General features: G+C 38.1%; 1 protein-coding gene across 3 annotated transcripts in view; it reads left to right on the top strand.

Moving 5' to 3' along the window:
- Positions 1-8,010, top strand: part of LOC108531006 (cAMP-specific 3',5'-cyclic phosphodiesterase 4D-like) — a 533,042-nt gene that overhangs the window by 315,987 nt on the left and 209,045 nt on the right. The window lies entirely within an intron of this gene.

Raw genomic sequence — 8,010 nt, 5'->3', positions numbered from 1 at the left:
GGCTTTGTTTACCTACTTAAGCCTCAGCAATGGCGGGCGCCCCTCTCCCAGCCTGGCTGCTGCCTTGCGGTTAGATTGCCGCAGACTGCTGTGTTAGCAATGAGGGAGGCTCCGTGGGCGTGGGACCCTCCCGGCCAGGTGAGGGATATATTCTTCTGGTGTGCCCGTTGCTTACAGTGCAGTATTGGGGTGGGAGTTACCCGATTTTCCAGGTGTTGTGTGTCTCAGTTCCCCTGGCTAGGAAAAGGGATTCCCTTCCCCCTTGCACTTCCCAGGTGAGGCGATGCCTCGCCCTGCTTCAGCTCTCGCTGGTCAGGCTGCAGCAGCTGACCAGCACCGATTGTCTGGCACTCCCTAGTGAGATGTCCCCAGTACCTCAGTTGAAAATGCAGAAATCACTGGTCTTCTGTGTCGCTCGCGCTGGGATTTGGAGACTGGAGCTGTTCCTATTTGGCCATCTTGCTCCGCCCCTCACATGATCTATTTTAATTATTATAAAAACCAGGTAAAGATACATTATTATTCCTATTTGAACTGAAATTCTGAACATCATTTTAATTACTCAAGGTTTCACAAGTTGTGAGAGAAGATTATGATCTTTTCAAGTTATGCTGTAAAATAAGGATTTCTGTTAGAAAACAACAAGTAAAAGAATTAGACTACCCCCCATGTTATCTATCCTCTGTTAGCTGAATATTCATCTTAAAGTAGGGCCCTGCCACGCCTTTCTCCTGCTAAGAGTCTGCATTGGTTTCCTACTGGATCAAATCCAAGCTAAAACTGGCGCTCAAAGCCTCATATAGTCTCATTTCCCCTTAATCATCTTAGGTTATTTCCCTCAGCTGCCTGTAACAAATCCTCTGCTCTAGTCAAGAAGTTTCTCTTATTTTTTTCCTTCCTCCTTATGGGCCACCCCTCCTGTGTTAGGCACCCGTCTACTAGTCTGCCCTTCTTCAGGGACTTCCTATTTCTTCTCTGATGTTCCTTTCAGGCATGAATGTCATTCCCTTTTTTTCCTGCTTATCCATACACCTTATGGACCTATCTGTAAGATCCACCTATAAATTACACACTTTGGTTTTCATGTCCCTAACCTATAATAAATAATCTCTCTCATTTTTCTTTTCTTACTTTTGAACTTATCAGGTGTACCACACAATTTATTAATCCTTAGCTAATTATAGACTGTAGTGTTCTATAATTGTTTCTAGTGTAAGCCTTGTTCTCTAAACAAGATTCTAAGTGCTTAAAGAGATTTATGTCTTACACTTTCCCGCCTATACTTTCTAGAGTAGAGGTTGTTTTATTAAGAGATGCCCTACAAATACTTGGCTTTTCATCCTGTATAGGTATGAGTCCTGCTATTAATAGAAACTATGACATCATTTTAGGATAGAGAGTAAAATGTGGTTTATCCAGGAGCAGATCCTTCCAATCTGATATTAGTTTTGTGCATTTTATGAGCACACATATTTTCAGAAAGTCACTGGAAGATTTTGCTTCCACTATAGTTGAAATTTGAACACCAAACGTTCACACTGTGAAATGTTTGTATGAACACTTTTGAGAACTTTAGGTGAAAGATGTAGTGTAAGTGCAAAGTATGCATCTTCAAAAAGCAAAATGTAAATGCAAATATTTAGAAATTCCAAACAAAGCATGGGAAATTTTGGGTATATTGCAAGACCAAATAATTCATCATTCCATTTCTAGAGCACTAGAAAAGGTTGGGAAATCTGTCCTTTGAAGCCTTAGAGTATATATATTTTCTCTTTAGCCCTGTTTCCTTGAGGAGATGCCTGTAGCAGTAAAGGTAATCTGGAAGGCTTTGAACTTCTGAGACAGTGTTAAGCATTTTTTACCATCAGATTAAAGGTGGCAAAAGCTAGGGATGATCTGCAGGTGACTTCAAATCAGGGGGTTACACTGCAAATCCATCTTTTAGATGAGATAAGTCGAAGTGCCAGTGAATGTGTTTTGGTGGAAAGAAAAGAAGCCGAGAGGGTCAGGATACAGAAGTTAGCATTTTTTCAAGAAACGCTGGGATAGAATTTCTTTGTGTGGAACTGTACCATGTCTGGAGATACCTCACTTAATGACATTAATTGAATACTGTGCAGTTTGTCCAATTTTCAAAATGAAGTACATTTATGATTCTTCCCTGTCAGGCATATTTATTGCCTTTTCTTTCTTCTTTTTCTTTCTTTTTTCTTTTCTTGAGACAGGGTCTCACTTTGTTGCCCAGGCTGGAGTGCAGTCAGTGGCGTGATCTCGGCTCACTGCAACCCTCACCTCCCAAGTTTGAGCAACTCTCCTGTCTCAGCCTCCCCATTACTACAGGCACAGGCCACCATGCCTGGCTAATTTTTTTTTTTTTTTTTTTTAGTAGAGATAGGGTTTCACCATATTGGTCAGCTTGGTCTCAAACTCATGACCTCAGGTAATCCACCTGCCTTGGCCTCCCAAAGTGCTGGAATTATAGGCATGAGCCACCGTGCCGAGCCCTATTTTTCAGGAAAGTTTTGGGAGTGTTCTGAAGGTTGCAGAGGGTCCACGTTATCTTTAGAAGCTTTCTCTTTAGTGTCCCTTTGAATGCTGGGTTCAGCTTAGTGGATAATAGGTGGGTCAGGCTGGGTGCATTTTTATACTTTGTGGTATCAGAATTTGAAAACAAGATCTGCTTCAAGGGGAGAAGCAGGTCCCACTGGTAGAGACAAAAGGATGTTTTGCCAGTTTGCAAGTACATTGCAAGCTGAGTGCAATGTACTGAAAGAGGAGTACTAAGTGCTAAGTTGCACATCTAAGCCAGCTGTCACTGGGGAAGGTCCTGCAAAGGCTCACAGGTGGCACCCCATGGGCTGGCCCATCATAGCAAGACAGAGCCTGAGAGTGGTCAGTTTTTGGTGCTCCAGGCAGTGGGGCAAGAAGCTCGGCTCAAGTAGGCCTGGCAGCTGACACGGGACCCAGCCTCTGAGCTGGGGATGACAGTTGCAGACTTAAAGGAGCTCTCAGGCGGAAACCTGGGAGACAAGGAAGGTGGGGGAGTACGATAAGGACCAGCTGTTGAAGACGGGGCACAAGTGGCTACAAAAAAAATAATAATCTCTACAGATAATAATAGTAAAGATAGCTAACACTTATTGATGCTTACCATATGTCAGAAAATGTCCCAGGTCCTTCACACATTTTAACTCTATCAATCCTTAAAGGCTGGTACTGCTATCATCCCCACTAGCAGGGGATGTAAACTGAGTCACAGTAAGGTGGAATAGCATTGCAGAACTACACATCTAATTAGTGGTAGAATAGACATCTTAATCCAGGAATTCCAGTTTAAAAAGTCTGTGTGCTCATCCTCCAAGCTATCCCACCTTCAAGTACTAAAAAGTGACACAAAATAAATTGAGTCTTTACAGTCTATTGGAAAGGGCAAAAGCTTTGAGCTAGAGAGATAAAGATTTGGATCTCACCTCTACCACTTATTTCTGACATTTTGGGAAAATCATTTGATTATCTTAGATTTGCTATATCATCTGTAGAATGGGAGAATGCTACTCACCCCACTGATTTTGAAGAACGAAGTGAAATAATAGATATAAGCTAATTAGACTGCATCTGGCAAGAAGCTGCCACTCAGTAAATATCTGCTTTCTTTCACTCTCTAAATGCCCATTCATATAGAGCTCTTTCAGTTACTTCTGATTGGAAATAGGATTATTCTGGGGCACAAGTCTGGGCTAAGCTTGAGATAATCAGGGAGGCCACAGTTTTCAACACCTGTGAAAAGAAGAATAAATAGATAGAAAAATAGATGATAGAGAGAGAGAGAGAGATAGAAAGAAAGAAAATAGATAGATAGATAGATAGATAGATAGATAGATAGATAGATAGATAGATAGATAAAAGAAGCCACAGGTTGTAGTGAGAGGTGAGACAGCACCTGGCTGTTTCCTGCCTGCTTACCCTTAAACAATGTGGTGCTTTCTTCTTTTACAGAAAAATGTGCTGGCAAGTGCTTTCGTGTACAGTTAATTCAATCAATAAAACTTTGCATCTTAAAGATGTAAACTAATGCTCACTTCAGGAATAATAATTGGCAAATTTAAAATTATGCATTTTATAAACATGTTAATAATCTTTTGCTTTTAACATTTTGTGCTTTCATTAACTTTGTTAGCACTCAGGAGAACTAACTGAAATGCTTCTAAGTTTGAATTTCTATAATTATGCTAGAATTTCAAAGCCTACCTTGCATAGGATAATGGCTAGGGCATAAACATTACATCCTATCTCTAGTCAAGGCATGGATACCTGTACAATCTTTCATATGAGAAGCATCAATACAATTCTGACTATAGAATTTCATGATCATTCTTTCCACCTACAGCTTTTTTGGATCTTTAGCTGCAAATTACATTTAAAGCTATTACTCTGTATACTTTTTCTGTACTTAAAAACATATTTGAGGCAAAAGCCCAAGTGTTCACTGTAGAAAAAATAGATTACATTAGGCACAGAAATTAAAAGAGAAAAGCCACCCACAATTCCAGTACTAAATAGTAGCAAATTTTGAGGTATATCCTTCCAGACTATTTTCTATAGATGTTGAGACATAGTACAGAAATGGGATCATACTCTACACACAGTTTTGTAATCTGTGCTCCTCACTCAGCTATTACAATAAACACCTTTATATTCATATACATTATCATCTGTAATAACCTCATTCCATTGCATTTTTGTAGCAATACTATTTAGATAATCTGCTATTGTTAAGTATTTAATTTATTCGCTAGACCGGGTGTGGTGGCTCACGCCTGTAATCCCTGCACTTTGGGAGGCAGAGGCGGGTAGATCACCTGAGGTGAGGAGTTTGAGACCAGCCCGACCAACATGATGAAATCTGTCTCTACTAAAAACACAAAAAATTAGTAGAGCGTAGTGGTGCCTGTAATCCCAGCTACTCAGGAGGCTGAGGCAGGAAAATCACTTGAACCCAGGAGGCAGAGGTTGCAGTGAGCCGAGATTGCGCCACTGCACTCCAGCCTGGGCAACAAGAGTGAAACTCCGTCTCGGAAAAAAAAAAAAAAAATTATTCACATTGTTTTTATTATTATGAACAAGACTTTGACTGTTATCTTTACACATCCATGTATCCTCTTTTCATACTGACTCAAAGGGCATGCGTATTTATCAGACTTTTGATGTATTTGCCAAATACATGTCTAGAAACAGTGTGCTGACTATACTCCCTCTGGCAATAAATGAGCGCCTCAAAACTGGATTTCTTTTTCTTTTCATGTACCATCTGATAGACAAAATAGGGCATCTCCTTATTTTATTTTTTATTCATTTGTTTTCTTGCATGGTTGATTTTTCCATATCATTAATTTAAAATTTGTAATTTATCCTTTTCTGTAAATTCATGGTTCTTTTCTCTCTTTCTCTCTACTGGGACATATTTATTTTCCTTACTGATTTTTAAAAGTTCTCCATGTTGTACCTCTTTAACTATAAAATATGTAATATGTAATATTTTCCCAGGTTGTATTGTATATTAAAAATTTTTTGATATATAGAAGTTTTTATTTTAAAGTTGATTAAATCACAGGCTGGACATGCTGACTCACACTTGTAATCCCAGTACTTTGGGAGGCCAAGGCAGGGCAGATTACTTGAGCTCAGAAATTTGTGACTAGCCTGGGATCCATTAGGAAACTCTATCTCTACAAAATTTTTTTTAAAAAATTAGCCCAGTGGCCTGCACCTGTAGTCCCAGCTACTAGGGAGGCTAAGAGGGGAGGATCACTTGAGCCCAGGAAGCAGAGGTTGCAGTGAGCTGTTTAATGGCACCACTGCACTCCAGTCTGGGTGACAGAGCCAAACCCTGTCTCAAAAACAAATACATAGGTAAATAAATAAAATTAATTAAATCATTTTATTCATAGTTTATGCACTTAGAAAAACATCTGGCATATATAGTGCTCAGAAAGACCTTCCTCACCCTTAGAGAAATAAAATGTTCACATATATTTTCTTTGAGTATTTCCATAGCTTCCTTTTTCACATTTAAAGTTTGAATTCATCTGGACTTTATTCTGGCATAATATAAGTATTAGGCTTATATTCCCAAATGATTATCAAGTTGTCACAGTATAATTGATTAACCTGTGTTCCACATACTGATGAAAAATGTTACCTCTGTCTAATATCATATTCTTATGTATAGTTGTATCTCTTTTGTGTTTCTGTTCAGCTCTGTTGGATTCTATTCTAGTCTGGTGCCAGGATCAATTATTATAATTATTACAGAAATTACTCCTTTGTTAACATTGTCTTTCAGAAATGTTCTGGATATACTTACATTTATTTATATGAGGTTTTAAAATACACAAGCAATGGGAGACAAGGGGGAATTGCAGTTGGGGGTAAATAAAGCAAGTTTGGAAAAATGTTGATATCGTAGCTGTGTGATGGGAATGTGGGACTCATGATCCTGTTTACTCTGCCTGTGTGTATGTGTGAAAGTGACGATAACAAAACTTTGTATAAATAGTTAGATAAATAATTCAGATCGGAACTGCATGTAATTGGAATTGTACATGCTTTCCTCTTTAGAAACATTTTTTTAATGTCTCCTTTTATGTACTTCAATGAAGTTTTGTAGTTCATTTCTTCATATAGTCCCCCTACCTTTCTAAACAAACAAGCATACAAAACCTAAGAAAGCATCTTCATGCCTAGTTTTTAAGTTGTGTGTGTATGTGTGTGTGTGTGTGTGTCTGTGTGTGTAGCAATTATATTTCAAATTGTTGGTATATAGGAAAACATTGATTTGTAATCAACCAAGTTACTTAACTTAAAAAAAAACTCTTTTTTTTTTTTTTGCTTTCTTTTTGGGAAGTCTTTCAAGTAGAGAATTCTGTGGTCTTCCCATAGTGATAGACTTGCCTCATCATTTTCAATATTTATGATTCTCCTTTATGGGATTTATTAGCACTTTAAACACATTGGCAACTGAGGGTGGTGGTAGTGGGTGTTTTTCTGCTGCTCCCAGCTTTAATGAGAATGTCTTCCATCTTTGATCACTAAGCAAGACATTGGCTATTTGAGGAAGATATGACTTTTGGTCCCATTTTATTAAATCTTAAAAATCAGGATTCAGTGTTAAGTTTTTTCACATGCGTTTTAGATATTCTTAAAAATGATTATGTGTTTTCTTTGCCCTTGGTCTATTACTTTAATGAGTTATATTAATAAATTTCTTACTATTAAACCCTTCTTATATTCCAGAGTGTGTAAACTCATGAATAATATAGATCCTGTGTATTGTCTTACAGAAATTCCCTAAATTGATGGCATTGCTCCATGAGTTTTCTATTGTTTCTTGCTTCAAAGTGAATTTGGGAACAAGGAGAGTGAAATAAATGGACCGAAATTTCTATCTCGTACTAGAAGTCTGGCATACTGGCACTGACTGTCATCTATAGTAGAGTCAAATGTACTGACTGAAATTCAGATATGGTTAAACAATGTGGCTTTTATTTCTTATAGCAAATTTTCTAGCTCTAGTTTCTAGCTGTAGAGCCATGTTCCCATTGATGAGGTGGGGAAAAACACCCAAACTTTAATTCATTTTGGAATTAGAATAGTTTTTTTGGGGTCAGTGTTAAAATAATTGAAAGTTTAGTTATATATCAGAACTGTTTTTCGCCTCTTCAATGACTTCTGGTGTCTTCCTTAAAATATAAAATAACTTCTGGGTGCAGGAGAAAACATACATGTCCTGGATTTATACTTACTAGCCATGTAATCTTGTGCTGATCATTTCATCTTTCTCTACCTTGATTTCTTCATCTGCAAATTGGATATTAAAATGATAACTATTTCTCCACATCCTCTCCAACACCTGTTGTTTCCTGACTTTTTAATGATTGCCATTCTAACTGGTGTGAGATGGTATCTCATTGTGGTTTTGATTTGCATTTCTCTGATGGCGAGTGATGATGA

The sequence above is a fragment of the Rhinopithecus bieti genome, unplaced genomic scaffold (assembly GCF_001698545.2).
Source record: "Rhinopithecus bieti isolate Rb0 unplaced genomic scaffold, ASM169854v2 scaffold_6513, whole genome shotgun sequence".
NCBI classification, from domain to species: Eukaryota; Metazoa; Chordata; class Mammalia; order Primates; family Cercopithecidae; genus Rhinopithecus; species Rhinopithecus bieti.
The sequence above is the reverse complement of the archived record's forward strand: the minus strand, read 5'-3'. Positions and strand labels throughout refer to the sequence as shown.